Below are 26,268 nucleotides of genomic sequence, written 5' to 3'. Positions count from 1 at the left end.
TAAAATTTAAGATATATCCATCATGAAGTACCATTTCACACACACAAGAAAAACATTTTTAAAAAGTATACTAAGAATCTGTGAAAAAAGTATATGGAGATGTTCCTCACTACCAAAGGTAGGATAAATACGTACAATTCCTTGGGAAAACAACTTAGCATTATTTACAAATATTGAACTTATTAAACTTACAACTACCATTGCAAAAATATGTATATACTCTTTAAAATTTCATATATGAATGAACAGTAAGCAGTGCTAAGAGAATATTACAGGTCTTGTTCATAATTCAAGGGGAAAAAACCCCAAAACTGCCAGATTTATTAGGAATGAATTATTGAATAGTTATGTAATGGAATACTACACAGTTATGAGAGTGAATGTACTACTGCTATACACATTAACATGACTAAATCTCAAAATATGATATTGAATAAAATACAAGGGTCACTCATAGAAAACTGCAAGCAGTATGGGTCCACTTAAGAAAAAAAATTAATATATTTTTTCTCTTTAGGGGAATTCAGGATTATGGTTTCCTCTTTAGCAGAAAGAGGAGAATGTATTTAGGAAGAGGTAAGTTTGGGGAGTCTGGGATACTTTGAATTAGATTTTCACCTAGGTGTAATGTGTATATGAGCTTGTTTTATTATTGTCTTCTATACTATACATACAAATATCCAAAATTGTGTTTTATGAAAGCTATGATTCAAAATAAAATGACAACAGCAAAAAAAGAAAGACAAAGGTAAAATAAAAACTCCCATTAATATTTGTTAACTTAGCCCACGTTACTCATTTCCATTACTCATATTAACAACTCACATACCTTATATTTATATATTTGTATATTTGTTTTTCTCTCCCCATCAGAAAAAAACTGTAGAAAAACCTTTTTTTATGTTTTTATAATTGTTATAACCTCAACCTCAGTATCATTGATCCCTAGCAATAAATGTTCAATAAGTGAGTAAATTAACATATAAATATTAAATATGTAAATAATTGTAGTATCCTTAATAGTTGCAGCAAAGTGTTGGGTAAATAAAAGGTCTTCGTTGCAATTTGCCCAGATATCATTGTTATTAAATATTTTATGATAACTGTATAGTTGAACATATGAAAATAATATTATCTTTCTAATTTAGAAAGATCTTATCTACCCACTTACACACCTTGCACACTATTGCTTAGTTTAAATGGGATTTTGGAGCTTTCAAAACACTTCTTTAACAACTACTGTAGTAGCAAATATAGAAGAAGTACATGCATTTCCTTGGATTGAAAGACCCTAAATAATAAGAAGAGTGATAAATGGAGCAATCTGCTTTTATTACAGGATTGGGAACTGAAGTGTTGAATTGATGCATACTCCTGGAAGATGTTTTTCTCTATTAATGATATTTCAATTTCCTCTGATCTAAGAGACTCTCAGTTCACAAGTTACTGTGCAGAATATGTGTGTCTCTGGAGACCTTTTTCAAATTTAAGACTTTGTCACTCTCAATATGTGAGAAATAGAGGCAAGTTTTAAAATCACTTATTCATTACTTTTGGACCTGCCCTACCATGCCACTATTTTACCTGAAAATATATGTATTTATTTCCTTCTGAAAGGAGTTAATATAAAATTTTATAAGAAGATCATGTGTCATATTGTAGAACGTGTAGAGATTTTACATAATACTAAGGCAGAATAAATTCTATGATAAGCATAATTTAACTCATATTAAGAATATTGAGATCTGTATGGTCTTAATAACTTAGAATATTTCATTATTTAATGCAATATTTTAATGCATGCATTAAGTATATATAACTATTAATTTTGGCATACATTTAATTTTGTATTTTGGAGAAAAATATATTCTTTACTCCCAAAGAAAGAACTGTATCATCTTTCAGAATCTTGATTATTTTTTCACAAATCTCCCCCCCACAAACACACAAATATACACAAAAAAACTAAAATTTAAAAAAGAGTGTTTGTTTCTAGTAATCATTGTTTTGCCTCAAAACTTGTTTTAAAACTCAAGAATCTTTAATTTGGGGGCGCCTGGGTGGCACAGCGGTTAAGCATCTGCCTTCGGCTCAGGGCGTGATCCCGGCGTTATGGGATCGAGCCCCACATCAGGCTCCTCCTCTATGAGCCTGCTTCTTCCTCTCCCACTCCCCCTGCTTGTGTTCCCTCTCTCGGTGGCTGTCTCCATCTCTGTTGAATAAATAAATAAAATCTTTTAAAAAAAATAAAAGAATCTTTAATTTGGAGATGACAATATATGTTATCCTTCCATTGTCTAGCTCAGACCTGGCTGAAAGTTTTCAACCAGACCCCCCCACCCCCCCCCATATGTAATGATGCTTTGCCCAAACGCAATACATACCTTTCCTAATGTAGTTATCACAGATTTGTATAGTTAGCATTGCAATCATCCTGCAGATGACAGTAATTTTTTTGAGGAAAGGGCGTTTTATCCAGATATCCACAGAAATTCTTTTGGGCTCATAGTGGGGTATTTCTAATCTGTGATTTGGTAGAAAAATATTGCCATCACTTCTCTTTCATGTTACAAAGGCACAAATAATGTTAATAACAAGAATTTACATATAAACTGGTTTATATTTAAATAATAATTAATAATTGTATTTATCAATCATTATTTGCATTCACTCATTCAATAAAAATTTACCATTTCAGTGTCTGTATTAAGTGCTAAGCGTATAATGCTAAACAAACAGGAAAGACCTTGCTCTCTCTACATCAATATATATCAAATAGTAATAAGTGCTATAGAGAAAAATAAATCAAGGCACATACAATAGCCCTCCACCTTTTATCCATGACAGATATGTTGCAAGACTCCTAATGGGTGCCTGAAAACACAGGTAGTACTATATAGACCATATATTCCTGTATAACCACGTTTTTTTCTTATATGTAAATACCTATGATAAAGTTTAATTTATAAATTAGGCACAGTGAGAGATTAAGAGCAATAACTAATAATTAAATATAATAATTATAACAATATATGATAAAGACAGTTATGTGAATGTGGTCTCTCTCAAATCATTGTGCTGACCTTTTTTCTTCTAGTGATAATGTGAGATGATAAAATACCCATGTGATGAGATGAAGTGAAGTGAATGACATAGGCATTGTGATGTAGGGTTAGGCTTCTACTGACACTTTAATGATATGTCAGAAGGAGGATTATCTCTTTCCAGATCCTGGTTGACTGTGGGTGACTGAAACCACGGACAGTGGAACCACAGATAAGGGGGAGCACGGTATGACAAGTTGTACTCAACATGGGGAAAGGTACAGAATACCTTAAGGGAAGGTCTTGCGCATAAGGTGACATATGGTCAGGCACTGAAGGAAGTGAAGAAATCAGGCATGAGGATATCTGGAGAAGGAACATCAGAGGGGGAAAAAACTGCAAATGCAAATTCCCTGGGTCAGAAGTGAGTTTGATGGGTACAGAACCTTCAAGAGAGCCAGTGATAGAAGTGAAGTTAGTGGGGAAAAGAACAGTAGGAAGTGAAAGCAGAAAGACAGAAGGTGTCAGGTTTTACAGAGCTTGAAAGCCATTATGAACTCTGTCTCTTATAAATAAATGTAATGAAGCCTGGGTATGGATAGAGTTTCAGAGTTTCAGAGGCTGACCTTTCAGAAAGAATGTTCTCTAAGTTTACAGAGCAAAGACACAAGTTGTGTTGTGAATTTCATCCAAAATCTTTCGGACTGGTTCCCAGCAGGGTGCCAGTCTCTATTTACTAGCAAAATTTATTTTCCTCAAAAACTTTATTCTTCTTGAATATTAATCGGAATTAATTAAAATTAGTCCCAAAGTAACATTCTTGTGTGAAACAGAGAAATGAGAAAGAAAATGAGCAGTATGTGGAAGATAGGAAATGACTTGAAGCTGAGACATTAATTTCATTATTTTATCATGAACTCTATCGTATATAGAAAACTTACATTAGTCAAAAGTATATATACACAGAGAAAAAAACATAAATGGTCTCCTCAAATAAAGACCATGTTATGAACTGAGATGGAGAAGAGCCATCCATTTTCTGAGTTACTACACATTACTGCTGGCCTCTAGAAGGCATAGTTTACTTCAGATATGAATCCCAAGATGCTAATAAAATGCTACTTCTAGCTATCTTTTTCAATGACAATAAAGAGGTTCTTATGTAAACTTTTCATGGTAAATTCTACCATGTCTTCTATGATTGGAGGTGTTCCTGTAGGTGACAAATGAAAGCAACATGGTGAGATATTACCTCAGCAATCCACAGAAATAATCCTTTACCTATTTTATCTCACCTATAAAATTATAAATCCTTCTTGGCATTCTTTTTGGTTGATTCTGAAGAACTGTCCATTTTCTGTAAAACACCAAGTACTCTGATTTTCATTCTATCATCTTGCTTACACTGAAACTTAACTCTGTCCGTGATTTTCCATTGTTCTTTGATCTTTTCCTGCCTCTTTTATATCATCCTTTGCTCACCCTTATAAGTATGTTCAAACGCCCCCAAACGAAATAAAAAATAATTTAAAGTCTGGTACAGTATCACTCTTTCATGACTACCATATTTGTTATTTTTTCGAATAAAAGAGTAGACATTCTCAGGTTCCACTTTCCTTCTGCCCCAGTTATCAGGTAAAATTTCTCTGGCAATGAACTCCATGATGTTAAACTCACTGGAAAAGTTTTGCTCCTATCTTTCTTGCTCTCTAAATATTTTGAGTAGCACATAATTTTCTTTTACACATAGGGTTTATATGAACCGAACTATTGTGTTTAAGACTACTCACTTCTTTATGAAATTCCTAACATCTTTGGATCTCATAACTTTTTCTTCAGTTTCCTGCTATCTTTTTGAGCATCCTCAAACCTATTAGCAGAAATTTCTTTCTTCTCTCATCCTTTAAAAATTAGCATTCCTCATGCTTCTGTAAAATGTCACTGCTCATCTGACTTTTCAGATATGCTCTCCAAATAATCTCATCCACTTTCAAAATTTTAACAGTCACTTTATGATGATGTCTCCCTTATTTATCTCTAAAATTGGCTTACCTCATGGGTTTTAGACACAAAACCCCAGCAGGCATCTTTATTGCAATAAGAGAAAGATGAGAATAAGGCTGAATAGAAGGAAGAGTAAAGAAAAATAGCTGAACTTTATTAACATATAAAGTTTTATTTAATGGTTGGTGTAACATGCATTACCATATTTAGTCCTCACAAAACCCTTGATTCAAGTGCATATATATATCAAATCTCACATATGAGGGTACTAAGGCCTAGAGAGGTTAAATAATATTCCCATGGTCCTGTTACAGCCAACAAAGAACAGAGAAAAGGGTGAGAACTCATGTATGTATAACAAAGTTAGTGTTCTAAATTCCGTTTAATAGTTGCTTCTACAAGTATGTTATACTCATCGTGTCCAAATTGTTTCTACCTTCTATTACTGTATTGTCTCTTCCTATGTATGTTGATTAGATTGATGCATTTGATCTTCTCAAGCCATAAAACTTGGCATTCTTCCAGATCTATCATGACCAGGCTCTTTCAATCTCCTCTACTTCAGCTCTCACTGCTCCCTAATATGTGCTCCAAGCTGTAATAATGTGAAACAGCTTGTACATCCTCAGCATTGCATGGTATTTTAATTTTCTGTGACCTTGCTCATTTTGTATCTTTTGCTACAATACACTCCACTCCCTTTTTATATAATCCCCAGATATCCCTTATGACTCTGTTCAAGCTTTCTACACTCCACATATATTTTCCTGAAGCCAAAGCCACCATAATTCTGAAAGGTACCATTCACTTGTAGTTAGAGTACATTTGTTGTTAGCAGATGGTCATAAAGTACAATTAAGTTTAAATAAGAAAGATAACTTTTCCCCTAATTTGTAAAAAATCTTACAAATTGGCCTACTTAAACTTTAAAATTTGGGTAAACTTCCCAAATTATGTAAGTCCTCTAACTTACATAAATGATTAGTTGCCAACCCAACTGCAAAGTCTAGCCTCTTTTTGTCAAAAAAGACCCTAATGTCACTTTCTATGGGCCCTATTACCAAATGTGTACATATGCAGTCTCTTTTGCTACATCTAGGCAATAGGCATGTGACTCAGTATTAGCTATAAGGACCTGAGAGAATGTCTGTTGAGAGTAACTGGAAAACATTTTACTTCTCAGTAAAAAGAGAAACATAAGAATGCTCACTTTCTCCAAATGCTCTCGTATTAGTTTACTAGTCCTGCTACAACAATATGCAGAGACTTGCTGTCATTTCACATGATTGTCCCTCTGTGCATGGATACTGTCATGTCTGTGTGCCCAAATTCCATCTTTTTCTAAGGAGACCAGTCAGGTTGAATTAGGACCCACTCTAATAATCTCATGCTAATGACCCATCTCTAAAATATAGTCACATTCTAAAGTACTGAAGTTCAGGGCTTCAACATATAAATTTGGATGTGGGGAGACATAATTCAGCCCATAATATTCCTTAACCACTTACTTTCTTGTACCTTACCATGTAATGTGGTATTTTATACAGTGACAGCCATCTGTGGGGAAAGACAAAACTACCCAAGAGAAGACAACCCAGAGGCCTAATATCACTGATCCTCTGTATTAACCAGCCTTGGAAACCTTTGGATTCCAAACTTTTCAGATTAATAAATGCACGTATTTTTAAAAATAATTTCAGTTTTATATATTTCAACTTGAACCTTAAAATATTTAACTGATATATTAATATAGCATATATATATTATAATAATCAATAACATTGATTCTAACTCCAGTACTACTGCATCTGTTATCAACTTTCTGCTACACATCACAATGCCTAATACTTAATAAAAATTTATGGAACTGAATGAACTCTTTGCTCCTACTCCCACATTTGTCCACAAATGCATGTACCCACAATCACACACAAAATTCCTTCTCCTAAACCTTGAATCTCTCTGGGAAAGTCTTCATTGAGCCACTTTTCCCTGTAGCCACTAGAAAAATTCCTTTTATACTTCTTCTCCATCTCTACTGGTATCTCTGTCTTTCTTCTACAATTTTACCGGTTTATCTTACTTCACTTTCCTTTGCTACCTAATTATTTGTACCCCCCAACAGTCCTGAATAAATAGTGATTTTATATTTTAAAAAATATTTATTAGTTGTGACTTTATTATTTAAAACATATGATACAGTTGATAGTTCTATGTTAACTATATTTTCATTCATTTAAAAGTTTAAAGTTGAACTAAAATACAAGAATTTAAGAGACACAACCTAATACAAATATCATATGTGGACTTTCATGGATCCTGATTCACATAAACAAATGGTATATTTTTTTGACATCAGAAAAATTTGATTATTGATTCAGTATTAGTTCATTTCAAGGAAACACTTGATAATTTTGTTTGAAATAATACTGGTTTTGCTGTTGTATAAGAATATACACTTTTTTTCAGATTCAGTTGTAAAATGATGTGTGGAATTTGTTTAAACGCTTTAGAGGGAAAAAGGTATATATAAATTGCTTATAACAAAATCTAGAAAATTTGGGCTATAAGGGGGTACACTGTAATTACTTAACTGTTTTAAATATATTTTTTAAAATGCATAATAATCTTAAGCATGATGTTTTCAATGACAGAAACAAAATGAAAAAGCTTGTTTGGAGGAAAATAACAAATAGTAATTTAAACATGATTTGACCTAACTTATTCTTCCTCTTCAACTACTTTTTTGTAATTAAATTAACAGACAATATAATGGAAGTCTGAATAACAAATATGTTATTTGTTGATTAAATACTAGTATTGTACCCAATAATGAAATATTTTTTTCATAAAAATAGTTCAAAGTTGAAAAAAATAATAATTTCTTGAATTCAATAGAAACCTGTAGTGCATTCATCTGTATTCTGACACAGGCTTAGTCTTCATTTAATTAAATTTGATTTGTTCAATAATTTTTATCAGATCAACTGCTATATTCATTCTAATATTAACTTTTATGGCTTTCAAATCTGAGTTAGAGTTGCACTAACTATTGCACATATGTAATACATCATAACTTATGACAATGATCTATAATTTGAACCTTAAATTTTTAAAATAGACTCAATTTTTAAAAAAGGAAATACAGAAATATGGGTAGCTTCATGTAATGAAAACTAATATTCCTTATTCCTTTAGTTTCACAGGAAAAAAAAAATCCTTGAGTTTGACAATATTTCATGCTTCTCTGATTCATTCCTATGGGACCTGAAGCTCCCTGAGTATCCATAGAAGCTCTGAATTGATGTATATTTCTGGTGAAACTATGTCTTTTGCTACTTCCTTTTTGACAGGTGTGGTAATGACTAGTCTCAGTTATCCACAGCCAAAGAGAAACAGAACTAAAGTCGTTCACTGATACTAAACAAAACTGCTTACTCTCACTCTTGCTTTGTACTATTATTTGAAAACTCCAACTTTTCCAACTCATTTGAGGACTTGGATTAAATGGAAATTAAAAAAAAAAAATCTGTCAAGATGGCTCCATGTAAAATACAAGGGTCTTATATATATATCTGTTGCTATAGTGAAATAGAACTATCAGCATTAAACTCCTTCATGGGCTACCAATTTGCACATGGTGCTATTTTGGTCAGTTAAAGCACAGGTTCATTATGATCCCTATCTTCTAGAGGTACAAGAACCCAAGATAACAGTAAGAGAGCTATTAAGACTACATGAATAACCAAACAAATAAGGAGCTAGGGGAGTTGTTGCTGGAAAGAAATGAATAACTTTCTTCTAATTAGTCATTATGTTAACTAGGAAATGTGGAAATCAGGGTGTTAAAATCATATTTTCAGAACGTTTTCAATGATTTTTTAAAGAGAGTTCTTAAAATGCTCTTCTGATGATAAGTAATTTTTCTCTAAGGTAATGACGGCTATTCCCAAAAAGTTCTAATATATTTTATAAGTTTCTCCATAGGCCTGTTTTTGGATTCTGTATTACATCGTTGTGTAAATGGACCTGTTCTTTATCATATTTATTTATGGCTTACTGCATATGACTAAGCAGTAGGATCAATTTTTTTAATAAATCAAGGCACATAAAATATCATCCTTAATGTAGGGTTTTTCCAACTTATTTCACTGAATTGAACTCAGAGAGATAATATGTATGATGTTCTCCATGAAAGATTTTATATACTTTTAGTTAGATTCTAAGGCTATATGTGGTTGGCAGACATGCTAAGTAGAAGAAAAAATACTCAGTTTAAAGGTAAGAACTTTGATACAATTTATGTTTACCAACAACTATCTCAAAGAAAAGAAAACGTTTTGGTTCTAAACATAAGAAAGTGAACAATCATTACAATACCTTCCCAAGGAGCTGGGTCCATCTATTTTCAGAAGTCAAGAATAAATAGATGCTGGATATCACTGCCAGTGGAATCTAGAGGGTGATATATGGTACTGTTGAAAATATGAGACTCTTTGTGGGGTGACATCATAGTTTGTGAAGTATCTCATACAGACTTTAAGATAGTAAAAATACATATAACTTGAAATAAAAATCCAAAAAGGTTATTGTGTTTTGAAAAAATATTTCTCATTTGGGAAAATATTGGTCAGTGTTTGATTCTAGAGGCCATTTATTTCTCAGTTCCTGGGGTCTAGAGGATTGTAAAAATAGCTACTGACCCTACTTATTTGCCTTGACAAAGCAATCTACAGTGTATAGTTAACAGCAGCCTCGTCGTATTTTATAAAAGTATAATAAGTGGTTAACAGATATGCAGAATGTGTCATTTAAAACAAGGAGGATGATTCAGGACAGGGAAGATGACTGGCATAACAGTAGCTACATTTGCCATACTGAGCATAAGCAGGAGCAAAATGAAAGGGAAAAAGGAGAGGAAGAAAATGAATTCTTAACTGTCATTTATTGTACATAGTAGTCAATACAGATGATTAAGCAGTCATATGACTGTAAAAGGGAAACGAATAGGTCCTATTTGTAGGGTTTACTAAATCCAAATGCTCTTTTTTCCCCACATGCAACATTTTCCTTCAAGGTCATATCTACCCAGCCCCCTTAAGTATCTTTAATGAAAACCACCCAGGTTTTATGAAATTTTGATACTTCTGAGATTGGTCTTCTTTTTTAAAGGGAAACTAAAAATGTGTTGAATTTTGTTCTTGGGAGACTTTTGAAATATGATAGACATAACACTTAAATGCCTAACAGTTAAACTATATCTCTAAATAAAAAGAAAAACAGGTGCAATTTTTGATCAGACATGCATCTAATAATAATATATACACAATAATAAAAGATACATTCTATGTATACTTTGAATGAAAGGAGACTCACTGATTCTTTTAGGCAGGTAATCATGATGGCTTCCTCCATGAAATATGTGGCTAAACATTAGGATACAATAAAGGTGGGGGGACTAAAATGGTAGAGTAATATGAGGACCCAAGACTTGCTTTATCCCTTGACACAGCTAAATAAATATCAAATCATTCTTAACACTCAAGAAATTGATCTGAGGACTGACAGAGCAAACCGCACAACTAAAGGGAGAGAAGAGGCCACAATATGGAAGGTAGGAGGTGCAGAGATGTGATTTGGGGGACAAAAGGAACACAGATGCTGTGGAGGTGAGGGAGCCCTGATCACAAGAGAGGTAGGGAGGGGGGAGAATGAGAGAGAGAGAGAGAGGAGCACACAGAGGATAGCACAAGGAAAACACAACACAGTCATTGCTGGGAAAATGAAAAGGGCTAATTATCATGAGTTTTTACAACCTGTGGAGCTAAAAGACTGGAGTTTTAGAGGTCCATGCAGTGCCAGGTGTGGAGCCTGGTGGGCACTGCAATGCTCTTGTAGAGAAGGAGGACAGAAGCTGGGGACAGACAGCATGATTTGAGGGTCCTATAGGATGCACTGATAGAGTCAGTTTTCCCTTCTTAGAGCACATTGGGGAGTGGAGGCATTGCCTCTCTAGAGAAAAAAGAGCCAGTGGGCACCATTATGCTCTTCTGCCCCTAAGCATAGTTGCAGAGACACTGCTAAGGGCAGCTAACCTGGGCACTGGCTTTTTGCTACACTTTACTCCAAGTTCCTGTGCATTGGTGCAACTGTCCCCCTGGGACAAACCTGCACTAGCTCAAGAATGGCAAGACCCTCCCCCAGAGGACAAGTGCAGGTGTGCACCATGCCAGGGCGCTACAGTTTAGAGTTTTAAAACTCAGCCAACCTGCCTGAGATAAAACACAGGTGCACTGCATTGCCAGGTGGGAAGACAGTCAAGACACAGACAGGGTGAAGGCAGGAATCTGAGGGATGCTTGGAACACATGAGGGAAGATTGTTTGCTCTTCTACGGGGCTTCCCAGACAACAGAAGGTGGGAACTCCCCTCTCCAGGATGAGGGACAGGGCTGATGCCATTTGCCTCCCTCACCCCTCAGCATAAACTAACTTCAGTAAGCAGCACAGTGCCAACAGTGGCAGCATAAACCACTTACACCAAGCCTCCTATCCACCCCCCAGTAGTGCTCTGCAGATGCTTTTTCACCAGGATAAGTGTGCCAGAGAACCAGATCATCAGGTCCCTCCCACAGAAGACCAGCACAACACCCCTGCACACACCTAGTCTATTGATCACAGACTGCTGCAAAACATCAGCTCTAGTGGAGATACCATCAGGTCTCTTATCAGACGGAGCACACCTAGTTAGAACTTGCCATACTCTGGCCAAGGTCCAAACACTCCTCACTGCAGGTAAGGAGAAACTTCACAGAGGACTGATCTGAGGGAAAGAACAACCAAAACACAGTAGCAGAATACACACAGCCTACACAAGAAACATTTCCTGAAGCACCAGGCCTTGGACAGTATATGACCACCTCTTAATAAAGCCATTACTCTCAGGAGCAGGAAACAAAACAGTCTTTCCTAACACAGAGAAGAAGATAGAGACCTGGACAAAATACTGAAATAGAGAAATTTATCCCAAAAGAAAGAACAAGAAAAGGTCATAGTGAGGAATCTAACCAAAACAGGCATAAGTACCAGAATTAGTAAGTACCTGAACCAGAATTTAAAACAATAATCATAAAGATACTAGTTAGGCTTTAGAAAAATATAGAAGACACCAGGAAGTCCCTTATTACAGAGATAAAAGACCTAAAAACTAGTCAGGCTGAAATAAAAAATGGTATAACCAAGAAGCATAATCAACTGGATGTAATGACCTCAAGAATAGAAGAAGTAGATGAATGAATAAGCAGTATAGAGGATAAAATTATGGAAAATAATGAAGCTTAAAATAAAAGGGAAAGAAAAATATTGGCTCATGAAAATAGACTAAGGGAACTCAGCAACCTCATAAAGTGTAATGACATTTGTATCATAGGAGTTCCAAAAGAAGGAGAGAGGGAAGAAGGGGGAGAAGGTTTATTTGAGGAAATTATGGCTGAAAATGTCCCTAATCTGAGGAAGGAAACAGACATCCAAATCCAGGAGGCACAGAGAACTCCCATCAAAATCAACAAAAGCAGGCCAATACCAACATATATATCATGGTAAAATTATCAAAATATAGAGATAAGGAAAACATCCCAAAAGCAGCAAGAGGAAAGAAGTCCCTAACTTACAGGGTAAGACAAATGACTTTAGCAGCAGATCTCTTCACAGAAACTTGGACCAGTAGAAAATGTCATGATATATACATGCTAAATGTGAAAAATATGCATCCAAGAATACTGTGTCCAGCAAGTCTATCATTCAGAATAGAAGGAAAGGTAAAGAGTTTCCTAGACAAAAACTGAAGGAGTTCATGACCACTAAACCAGCTCTGCAAGAAATATTAAAGGGGACTCTTTGAGTGGGAAAGAAAGACCGAAAGTGACAAAGACCACAATGTTCATAGCAGCATTGTCCACAATAGCTAAATTGTGGAAGGAACCGAGATGCCCTTCAACAGATGACTGGATTAAGAAGTTGTGGTCCATATATACAATGGAATATTACTCAGCTATCAGAAAGAACGAGTTCCCAACATTTGCTGCAACATGGACGGCACTGGAGGAGATAATGCTAAGTGAAATAAGTCAAGCAGAGAAAGACAATTATCTCTCATCTATGGAACATAAGAACTAGGAGGATCGGTAGGGGAAGAAAGGGATAAAGAAAGGGGGGTAATCAGAAGGGGGAATGAAGCATGAGAGACTATGGACTCTGAGAAACAAACTGAGGGCTTCAGGGGGGGGTGGGGAATGGGATAGGCTGGTGATGGGTATTAAGGAGGGCATGAATTGCATGGTGCACTGGGTGTTATACGCAACTAATGAATCATGGAACTTTACATAAAAAACCAGGGATGTACTGTATGGTGACTAACATAATATAATAAAAAAACATTAAAAATAAAAAAAAATTTTTTTAAAGTGACGAAGACTAAAAAGGAACAGAGAAAATCTCCAGAAACACTGACACTGACTTTACAGGTAATACAATGGCACTAAATTCATGTCTTCTATCAAATCAACAAGGGAACAATGGGTTTGAGTGACATACTGGATCAGACGGACTTAACAGATATATTCAGAACATTTCATCCTAAAGTAGCACTCTTTTCAAGTGCACATGGAACATTCTCCAGAATAGATCACATACTGGGTCACAAATAAGGTCTCAACGAATACAGGAAGACTGAGATCATACCATGCATATTTTCAGAACACAACACTATGAAACTTGAAGTCAACCACAAGAAAAAATTTGGGAAGACCACACAGACATGGAGGTTAAAGAACATCCTACTAAAGAATGACTGGCCTAATGAAGAAATTAAAAAAAAAATACATGAAATCAAATGAAAATGAAAACATGATGGTCCAAAACCTTTGGGATGCAGCAAAAGTGGTCATAAGAGGGAAGTATATAGCAATGCGGGCCTACCTCAAGAAGCAAGAAAAATCTCAAATACACAACCTAACCTTACACTTAAAGGAGCTGGAAAAAGAACAACATATAAAGCCTAAAGCCAGAAGAATAAGGGAAATAATAAAGATTGGAGCTGAAATAAATGATATAGAAACAACAAACTAAAACACAGTAGAACAGATGAATGAAACTAGGAGCTGGTTCTTTGAAAGAATTAATAATTGATAAACCCCTAGCCTGACTTATCAAAAACAAAAGAGAAAGGACCCAAATAAAAAACACAAATGAGGGAGGAGAGATAATAATCAACACCACAAAAATAGAAATAATTATAAGAGAATATTATGAAAAATTATATGGCAACAAATTGGGCAATCTAGAAGAAATGCATAAATTCCTAGAAATGCATAAACTACCAAAACTGAAACAGGATGAAATCGAAAACTGGAACAAACCCATAACCAGCAAAGAAATTGAATCAGTAATCAAAAATCTTCCAGCAAACAAAAGTCCAGGGACAGATGGCTTCCCAGGGAAATTCTACCAAATATTTATTTATTGATTGGTTGATTGATTTAAAGATTTTATTTATTTGAGAGAGAGAGAGAGAGTGAGCATGAGCAGGCAAGAAAGGCAGAGCGAGAGGGAGAAGCAGACTCCCCACTAAGCAGGGAGCCTGATGTGGGACTCAATTCCAGGACCCTGGGATCATGACCTGAGCTGAAGGCAGACACTTACCTGACTGAGCCACCCAGGCTCCCCTCTACCAAACATTTAAAGAAGAGTTAATACCTATTCTTCAGAAACTGTTCCAAAAGATAGAAATGGAAGGAAAACTTCAAAACACATTCTAGGAGGCCAGCATTACCTTGATTCCAAAACCAGACAAAGATCCCACTAAAAAAGAGAATTACAGGCCAATATCCCGGATGAACATAGATGGAAAAATTTTCAACAAGTACTAGCAAATTGAATCCAACAGTACATTAAAAGAATTATTCACCATGATCAAGTGGGATTTATTCCTGGGCTGCAGGGGTCATTCAATATTCACAAATCAATCAACATGATACATCACATTAATAAAAGAAAGGATAAGAACCATACGATCCTCTCGATAGATGCAGAAAAAGCATTTCCCAAAGTACAGCATCTATTCTTGATAAAAACCCTCAACAAAATAAGGATAGAGAGAACATACCTCAACATCATAAAGACAATATATAAGAGACCCACAGCTAATATCCTCTTTGGGGAAAAACAGTTTTTCCTCTATGGTCAGGAAGAACACAGGATGTTCACTCTCACCATTATTATTTAACATATTAGTAGAAGTCCTAGGCTCAGCAGAGAACAAAGAGAAAAGACAACCAAATCCTCAAGGAAGAAGTCAAACTTTCGTGATTTGCAGAAGACATGGTAGATATAGATATAGGAAACCTGAAAGACTCCACTAAAAAATTGCTGGAATTGATACACGAATTCAGTAAAGTCACAAGATACAAGATCAACGTACAGAAATCTGTTGCATTTCTATACACCAATAATGAAGCGGCAAAAGGAGAAATCAAGGAATTGATCCCATTTACAATTGTACCCAAAAGCATAAGCTATCTAAAGAATAAACCTCATCAATGAGGTAAAAGATCCATACTCTGAGAACTATAGAACACTGATGAATTGAGGAAAACACAAAGAAATGGAAAACCATTCCATGCTCATGGATTGGAGAACAAGTATTGTTAAAATGTCTATACTAACCCAAAGCAACCTGCACATTTAATGCAATCTCTATCAAATTACCACCAACATTTTTCATAGAGCTAGAACACACAATCCTAAAATTTGCATGGAACCTCAAATAACATCAATGTATTGAGCATTTCCCAATTTTTATCTGCATCTTAGGCTTCTTATTTCAATTCCAGTCTCATATATCCAAAAGCCTATCCAATATCTCCATTTGGACAACAAATACATTTCAAACTTCACATGGCAAATATCAAAAGCCTACTCCTCCTTCGAAAGTCTTTTTATTTCAGTCTTCCTCAGTTTAGTCAACTAGATTGTATCCTTCCAGGGGCTCAAGCTTCAGTCATTCCTGACTCCTCTTTTCTGCATGCTTTTTGTAAAATCCATCAGAAAAGACTCAATGAACATACTCTTAAAATACTTCTGACAGCTCACATTTTTTTTAAATCACTTACTGCTACTACACTGTACTAATATACCATCAAGTAACCTGCATTATTGCAATAATTTCCCTGCTTCTACTATTGCATCTGTAAAACCTTTTCTCATCAGCAATCAGAGTGATTGTTTTATGATGTAATTCAAATCTTGGCATTCTTCGGTTCGACTCGGTCCAGCAGCTTTCTCTTTCACTTAGTAAATGCCAAACTCATACTACTGCATGGAAGCCTACATGATATGGACCTGCTACCTCTCAAATTTCTTTTACTATTCTCCTTATCACTCACTCCATGTTAGCCACACTGGCTAACTTTTTTCTCAAATATGTGAGTCTTGTATATGCTAGCTTTTTCTCGAATACATAGGTCACAGTCGAGGCCTTTGTTTTGGCACTTACTCTTAAATAAAAATCTCCTCCATCAATGTTCACATGCCTTGCCTCCTCACTTACTTCATCTCCAGCTGGGCTTCTTTGAACACATTATATAAAATAACACCTCTTCCCCATTTCCAGCACTCGTCATAGTCCTCCATTATACTTACCACCATTTCACATAATCTGTAGCCCTTTCCCCCTAAATTATTTGTCTCCACCACTAGACTGAACATAAGGATTTGAAACTCATTTGTTCACTGTTATCATTAGCACATGGTACAATACTTAAGTAAGTACTTGAGAAAAATGATTGAATGAAGTTGCTGAGTTTGAAATGTTTTTGTTCAGAGGGAACATGTTATTAAATAAGCATGAACTTACAGAAAAGAGAGGTGAAAATTTTGAGAAATCAAATAGCAAGTTCTCAATTGATTGACACTTATCCTCAGAGCTTTGTTTTACCCACATAACACCGTGTTCAAATTCTTAGAACATTTATCTCACACTTAGGTAACTTCACATCCTGGTTTACTGTATTATTCAGTGTTGGTTAATTAACAATAATATGATTATTTTTTTTTTAAGATTTTATTTTATTTATGTGACAGAGAGACAGCCAGTGAGAGAGGGAACACAGCAAGGGGAGTGGGAGAGGAAGAAGCAGGCTCCCAGCCGAGGAGCCCGATGTGGGACTCGATCCCGGAACGCCGGGATCACGCCCTGAGCCGAAGGCAGACGCTTTAACGACTGCGCTACCCAGGCGCCCCTGATTATTTTTATATTGTACTGTCCATAGCATATCTAACATGTGTCAGGAATTGTACTGAACATTCCTTACTCACCACTTCAAAATCCTCCCCTCCCAAGGTCTTACTCCAGCCATGGCTGCAGCAGCCGGTTCCAGGCAGGAACTAGTTTTGCCTGGGGTGTCCTTAGAAAATTATATGCATTCATGCATGTATAAAGTGAGGGGAGGGAGTGAACACTGGAGGGAAAGCCTAGGATCAGTAAGGAATTAGAACTGATGGATATCGGATTTCATCATTTTGTCTTCCGGGTAATCAGTTCTAAAATGCATTTAATAAGGCTTTTCAGAATGTACAGGTGCAAGCAAACACCAGTGATCCATAGCAGTAGTCAACTCAGAAATACACTCTTGTTTTGGTGATCTCCCTTGTTTCACATCTCTGTCTTGCATTTCTGCTTCATTCATGCAAGAGTTCATTTCAGTTTCTGCCCTGGAGGGAGCTCATGTTTGGAACTGTATTAAAGAATTTTAAATACTTTAAGTCTATTCCTTTGGAAACTTACAATTAGGTATTATTACAACCTCCATTTTTCAAAAGAAGGAAATGAGGCTCATCTAATTAGCATAGCTTGCAAGGGTAAAAGAGTCAGAATTGAAGTGATTTTTGTCTGACTTCAAATCCATGTTCTCTCTATGGAGTAGAAAGACCCACACTAGTGAGCTAATAGGACTCTGAACTCATGATGCTTTTTAAGTTAAAAAATTAAAATTAAAAAGTAAAATGGATAGGATACAAAGTTTATAATGTGCAAAAGCTAATATTACAGGACAATTCATCAGAAAAAAAGTTCAGATGAAAATATATAGTGGGCCTGTATTTTAATGTGCCATAAAAAAATGTAAGGTCTTACCTGTGTTACCTTGTGAACATGTGATATTTTGTTTGCTTCTCTGCCTTGAAATGTATTTCTGGGAGGTTCATCTTATGAACTAGACAAGCAAACTTTTTGCCCTCTGGTTACAGTTTCAGCTAGTGGGAGGAATTAGCAGAACATATGGTGGGCTAGAGTATGGCCAAGGTATCTACTACCTAGGTTCCTTCACTGCTTCTAGGGAATGTCACAACTGTCGTACATAGTTCTCTTTGACTTGTGGGAAGCTCTCCTATTCCTTGCTCATTCAGGATCCCTACCCCTGGGGTACTACACCTCTAATGGTTCTCTTAACTTCACCCAAACTTTATAATTAGCTGCTTTAATAGACTCTTCTTAATTACTCCATTTTTTAGCATGCCATCTGCTTCCTCCTAGGATTCTGGATCAAACAAGAGATAACAAAAAAAATCATAAAAATATAATAATCTTAAGCAAGAAGTGGTGGAAAGTAATTAGGGACAGGTTGTCCATCAGGGAGGGGGAAAGGATACAGTAATTATTAAGGGAGATTGGTAGTTAGATATTAAAGAGGAAGAAAGAAAAGATATGCATTTTTAAAAAAGATTTTATTTATTTATTCGACAGAGAGAGAGACAGCCAGTGAGAGAGGGAACACAAGCAGGGGGAGTGGGAGAGGAAGAAGCAGGCTCCCAGCGGAGGAGCCTGATGTGGGGCTAGATCCCAGGACTCTGGGATCATGCCCTGAGCAGAAGGCAGAGGCTTAACGACTGAGCCACCCAGGCGCCCCATGAGATATGCATTATTTATGGGCCAGAGGAGAGTTTTGCAGTATAATGTCAGAAACGGAAAGAATTGTAAACTAATTAACTAACTTACTATAAGCCTTTGTTATGTATATCTTGTAAAATAAATATTTATCCAACTTCCAATAGTGTTGGTTATCAGTTCACAAGAATGTTCACCATAGTGGCTATCATGCTCAAGATAATGTCAACCATGACCTGAGATTATATTGACTATATCCTTGATGTAAACTGGCATAGGCAATGACCTCAGAGATGTTTACTGTGAGTTGTATGGTTTAGAATTTGAAATCACTGTTACAGAAAAAGCATTCTTCATACTACATAGAGGTTTGCATTAAATAGATTTCATTCTACATAGACTTCCCATAAAATTGGAATCTAAAGTTAAATTTTATGGATATAAAGCCATGAAATCTAATAAAGAAAATTTCAGGAACTGCTTCAAGACTAGAGATGTATATAGCTGTAGAATAGGAGATTAATGGAGTAGAAAGTCTGAAGTACACTTACTGCAATTCCTTCTCTTTTTAGACTTGGTACTCAGCCTATTATCTGGCAATTTTGTAATATCTCTCTTCAAATTCTTCTCCTACTTATATGATTTCCACTTTAAAAATGGTAACTGTTTTAGCCTTTATTTTTCTTTAGTAATAAATAAGTCTCTCAATAACATTTAAAACTGGTGTAAGTTTCAAACATGAGACTTTCTGATTGTGGTCTCTCCCAATTCTTATTAGGAAGAGCCCTTGCTCACAAGAAGATAGGAAAGTTTCAACTTTGGCATTTTAGACAAGCATTTTTCATATTACTTTATTTTAATATGGGTCCAGCATGTATTCTTGTAAGTATAACCAGAGCAACGCAATAAATTAAACAGTAGGTCTACTGCTCCTGTTATCTGAATTTCCTTAACATTTTATTACTGCCTTGATGAGCTCTCTTTTTTTGCACTATGCCGCTCAAATTTTATACTTTGGAAAGAAATTTTAATACAGAATTTTCCTTTGGATATTATAGTTTTAAATGTTTCTATACTGAAAACTATAATATACCTGAAGAAAAATATACAGAATCATTTATCTCAGAGTGAATACCCATATTACTTCCTCTGAGGGTAAAAAATAGAATGTTTCAAGTATCCCCCCCAAACCCTTTATTCCTCCTTCCACTTGCTACTTCCTCTCTCCCTTACTAAAATATAGAGTCATTATGATTTTTGGACCAATCATGCTTTCCTTGCCTTTTAAATTCTACTCCCTAAACTTGCATCACTATTCATATTGTTATGTTTCATCCATCTTTGTTTTGGGAGGAACATATATAGATGGAATCACACAGGATATATTCTCAGTTCATGGCTTTTTTGCTCAATATTATTTTATTAGATTCATGTATGGCACTGAACATAGATATAGTGTGTTCATTTCCACAGCTGTATGACATTTCAAGTCTGAATTTATTTTACTTTTTAGTATATAATGCCAACATTTCCCCCCCCCAAATGATGGCTTAAATATTCACCTCTCACCAGCAGTCTAGGAAAGCATCTCCTTCACAGTATGGTCCTGGGGTAGAATTTGTAAATGAGATGAACTTATGTATGCATTAGCAGGTAGAAGTAAAGCAGAAATCACTATTTTTGGAAAATTATGGCAGTTCTTCCAATCATCCAGCATAGCCTTTCAGCCCTTTACTGTCCAGCTCCTCATACATTTGGGTAAGCCATCATTCCTATATTGGCTACCTGAATCATTTTATACAGCTTATTTAGCATTGATTCCAAACCTGAAAAATAAGCTAATATATTCCATGTACTGACAAGGATGGTAGATATGAAAAAGGAAAGAAAAGAGCACTTGTAAAATAGCAACGAGAAAAATGCAGGAGTTGATGGCTAATTAGGCATGATGAACTAAAGAAAGGGAATGTTTGTTACCAGTAATTCTGGGTCATCAGATCTAAGTAACTGAGAATGTGATGCCATAGTAATCATAGAAGTTAAGAGGGAGTGTCTGCTGTGGAGGATAACATATTCAGAATGAACATTTTCAAGAATGTTAAAGGACAGTAGGAGATTGGGAGAAAATGAACAATAAACTTTGAAAATATGGAACTGGTTGACATCACAAATGAAGAAGTGAATTTGGGACCACTCTGAAGATTGTAAAACTTCTCACAGTGATCACTACCTCATAGTTAAATCGAAATAGCAAAAAGTAATCCTTTATATCCTGAATACGTACATAGATTTGCATAAACTAACATCAAATATTATAGCTGTTATTATTTTTTGCAATTCTTATATCAGGCAAATTCATAAATGATTTGTTGTACTCTATGACATCAGTACATATCACAGAACTGTGCTGTGTTAAATCTTAGATTGCTAATTTCTTGAATGTGGACATGATAACTTAATATACGGTTAGCTTCCTAACAGTATCTAGGACATAGTTAACATTTCTCAAATATCTGTTCAGTTAAAGAAGCAAACAACAGATGAATAAGTGAGAGGCAGATAAATAAATGTAGTAGCATCATTTTTCTGTGTGTAACTGAATAAACAAATCTTTCCAACTTATATAAAATAAACGTAAATGAGTTGTCAAAGAAGATTGTTGCCCTTTAGAGATTTAGGTCCAAAGTATTGTTTAGGGAGACTGGTCAACTGAAATGTCCTGGGGATCTGGAGATGACAGTCATCAGAGACTGCCAATGTGAGATGGAGCAAATACTGTCACATAAAACCAGACCACATTGTGCAACTCTTTCTTAACCAGGATCTTGTAATACTGCCAAGACAAGAACTTTATTCTTTTTGTCTTCTCCTTAATTTTTTTTTTTTTTGCCATCTCCTGTCTCAATCTGAATCTAATCAAATAGTTCTTACAGCTTTTTTCCCCCTTAATTTACCATCAGTCTTGCTATATTAATTCTCAAAGTATGTCATATTCTGGGGCAAATTAACATTATAATAAAAATAGTTACAACTTTCCTTTTTACAGTACATTATAATCACAAATAGTCTTATTGGTGTTATTTTTTTTAAATGTTATTTTTTTTAAAAATTCTATGACCCAGACATTATTATCTGTCTTTGACATATAGGAATTTGAAGAAGACAAAAATAATTGCTGATAAATTACAGAATGGAGACTCAATTGCAGGGCTTAAATTCCAGACATAACACTCTTTCACTAGGTTATGACACTGCTCAAGGATGAAGCTGGGTGTCAGAAACAGAAACAAACACAGACAGGGTCTATTATAGTGCAGGCTGATCATTTTTCCTCACTTTTGTCTGTGGTTTCTTGAATTTTTGCCTCTTTTTTCCTTTCAAAACAGTCTGTTCTGTTCTTCAGTTTAATGATACAACACAACCACCACCAGCTTCTAAACCTTACTTTTATGACAGAGATTCCTACCCACTGATCTAATACTATCTTTTTGCAACTATATTCATAACAGAAGCATGAGTTATAGATGATTACCCTGACTCAAAGAATAAAGACCACATTCCCTAGCCTCCTTTCCTATAGCAGTGGCCAAGAAATATAAGCAGAATCTGTTAGGAAAGAAACCTTAAGTAAGCATTTGAGGTGTTTCTTCATTCCACCTTCCTATTGGCTGAAATACAAATGCAACAGCAGGAATGCTGGCAGCCATCCTGGATGATGACATCAACAGGAAAATGGAAATTAGGCTTAAGGATGACAGACTAGAAACATAGAAGGAACCCAGCTCCCTGGTGATTATGCAGTTGTCAGACCAACAGAGGAATAGTTACTTCTTCGATAGGAAAGATCAATAAGGTTTTACTCACTTAAGTTACCATAATCATTATTTAATTAATAATCAAACTCAACACTGACACTATAAATACCATGTTATAGCCAAATACCCAAAGATTGATCAGCATTTCATGTCCTAATATGCAAAATCTACAGAACATAGGTCAGATTACTGCCATTTTACCAGTCAATTTTATAAAGGGAAGACCTATTTTACAAAATTATTCTTTTGATGCTAATCATATAGCATGGAGATGGCAAAAATTCTCTGAAAATTTGGGGACAAGGCAGGCAGCAGCAGATGACCAAGACAACTTTTCCAAAGTATCTTCTTTCTGTGAGTGACCTTTAATATTGTAAATCTTCAACTCTATTTCCTTGTATTACCTTTTCAAGTGAGTCATGTTAATAAGTAAAAATTGTGTGAGAAATATTGTAGGCCTGTAAACAATAAAATTTATTCAGATTAAGATACAAAGAATTACATCATGTTGTCTGATCTTTTCTATGTGCAGTGTGAAATGAAGTATGGTGGGTTGTTTTAATTTCACTAATAAATATGATACACTGGATTTAAAAACTGTGTATAATATGAATGATAAATATTTATTGAGAAATGACTGGACCTAGATATTATAGTCTAAGTAGAACCATGTGACTCATTAACTTTTCTTTATAAATTCATACAATTGTCTTGACAAGACATCTATTTCTAAATGCAACATACACTTGTTAATAAAATGTTTATAACCATCATTTTGTCATAAAATCAAAGAAAAAGGATATTTCCTTGGCAGATGGTGCAATCAGCATTTCCTTGGTTTATAATACCAAAGTCTTAATTTACATTGTCAACTTTTTTATCACTTTGTGAATAAATTAAAAATTATTTATATGTGAAATTGAAGAATATTTACCCAAAACTGTAGATTAAGCTAATCTAAAATATGTAGGACATATTTCAGTTTCTCCATATGATAGCTCCCTTAAAAGATTACATATTAAGATAGGTAGAGCAAGATTAACATGATTTCTTACACAGTCTGTTTTTTTGTTTTTGTTTTTGACATGGGATCTATTCTATGAACTAGAATTTGTTAGAAAATGTATGCAGAAATGTTCTACTTCATGCCAAGGAAGAAGAGAATCCGTATTCACATCTTGAGAAACAAGATGCTAGGCAGTGTGATATAGAGAGAAGTTCTCAGGGTGAATGTAGAAAAATACATTCTAGTCACATTTCTGTATTCAATAGCTATGACCTTGGGCAAATCACTCAATCTTAGTATATGTCAGTTTTCTCCTGCATAAACAAAAGTTAATTTTATCTGACTTCATATGAATAGTGTGAAGACAAAAGTGTACTAATGGGCAGTACATTAAAGAAATTTAGAAATTTCCAAGGATAGGAATAATCCAATAAGTAGAAAGTAACCACACTTTGTCAAACTTAGCTGTGTAATATTTCAAATATTTTCAGTGCAATTCAGGGAATCTGACACAAGACAAAAAGGATGAATTAATGTTACTGAAGTTTGAGGAATATCTATTTTAAATTTTTATATGCTATTCTACCCAATCAACCCATACTATGGTTAGCGTGGAGTTTTTATTTTGTTTTCCTTTTTAGTTTGAAAATCCTGGAGTAATATTAATGTATATTTCTAATATATACAGGGTTATAGAAATATGCAATACAATTATAATTAGAAATAATTTAAGAACAGATTAAATTAGATATCTATTTGAAACCACAGAAGAAAATATGTATGATTTTTCTATCATCAAATTAAAGACTTCGCTCTTCAAAATACTCTATTAAGGAAATGAAATATTCTTTTAAGGAAAAGCTACAGACTGGGAGAAAATATTTACATATCACATACCTAAAAAAGTATTTGTATCTAAAATACACAAAAAATTCCCAAAACTCTATAATCATAAAACAATACCTCCCCAGTGAGAAAAAAATTGGAATAGCCATTTCACCAAAGAAGATAAATGGATGTCAAGTAAACACATAAAAATATGTTTAACCTCATTGTTTATCAGATAAATGAAATTAAAACCATAATTAGAAATCCCAAAATAAAAGAAAAAATATGAGAATACCAAGTGTTGATCAAGATGCAGTGTGAACTCTATAAAGTACTGATGGTAATTTAAAGTGATACGAACATTTTGGAAAATAGTTTAGCAGTTTCTTATAAAGTTAATCATACATTTACCGTATGACCCAGCAATCCCACCCCTATGTATTTCCGATACAGACACCTGAGCATGAATGTTCATAAAAATTTTATTATTTTTTTTAAAGATTTTATTTATTTATTTGACACAGAGAGAGAGAGAGAGCACTAGCGGGGGAGCAGGAGAAGGAGAAGCAGGCTCCCCGCTGAGCAGGGAGCCCAATGAGGAGCTTAATGCCAAGACCCTGGGATCGTGACCTGAGCTGAAGGCAGTTGCTTAACAAACTGAGCCACCCAGATGCCCCTAAAAATTTGATTTTTAATACTCCAATACTAGAAGAACAAAAATATCTTTTAGAAATGAATGACTAAACAGACTCTAGTACACGGGTATAATGATATTCTATCCAGCAATAAGAAGGAGTGATTTACTGAAACACAGAAATACAGATGCATCTCAAATGCATTATTGTTAGTGATAGAAGCCTATTTCTAAAGGATATATATTCTTTGTTTTTATTATACAGCATCCCTCAAAAGGCTAAACTCTAGAGACAGAAAGCAGATTATTGGTCATCAGATACTATAAACTGACTTCTTATGCGTCCCCACAAAGCATGGATTGAAATCTATTCCCCAGTGTGATAGTATTCGGAGCTGGAGCCTTTGGGAAGTGATTAGGTCATGAAGTGAAGCCTTCATGAATGGGGTTAGTGTCCACAAAAGAGATCCCTGATAGCTCCCTTGCTCCTTCCAACATGCAAGGACACAGTGAGTAGATTGCTGTCTATGAACCAAGAAGTGGGCCCTCACTAGACACCAAATACACTGGCTCCCAGTCTCCATACTATGAGAAATAAACTTCTGTTGCTTACAAGCCAGTCTATAGTATTTTTATTACAGCAGCCCAAATATTTTAAGAAACGAGGTATTGTAAATAATTGTAGGTATGGTCTACAAAGGGGAACAAAAGAATTTTGGGAGGGGTGATAGAATTGTTTTATATTTTGACTGTGATGATGGTTATGTGACTGTGAGGTTTTTAAAAACTTGTAGAACTCTACACTGAAACAGATTAATTTTTCTGTATGTGAACTATAGCTTAATATTTTAAATGAAGGAAACAATAAGAGCATTTATTTATATTGATCCAGAAATTTTTTTTCCAGATATTTTTCTCTTTCACCTACTGGCTCTAGTTGTACCTTTGGAAATCTTTCAAAATCTAATTCTTATTTCAATTAATAATATTTTAGCTATCT

The sequence above is a fragment of the Ursus americanus genome, chromosome 9, assembly GCF_024610735.1.
Source record: "Ursus americanus isolate L20-20 chromosome 9, mUrsAme1.1.p, whole genome shotgun sequence".
NCBI classification, from domain to species: Eukaryota; Metazoa; Chordata; class Mammalia; order Carnivora; family Ursidae; genus Ursus; species Ursus americanus.
The sequence above is the reverse complement of the archived record's forward strand: the minus strand, read 5'-3'. Positions refer to the sequence as shown.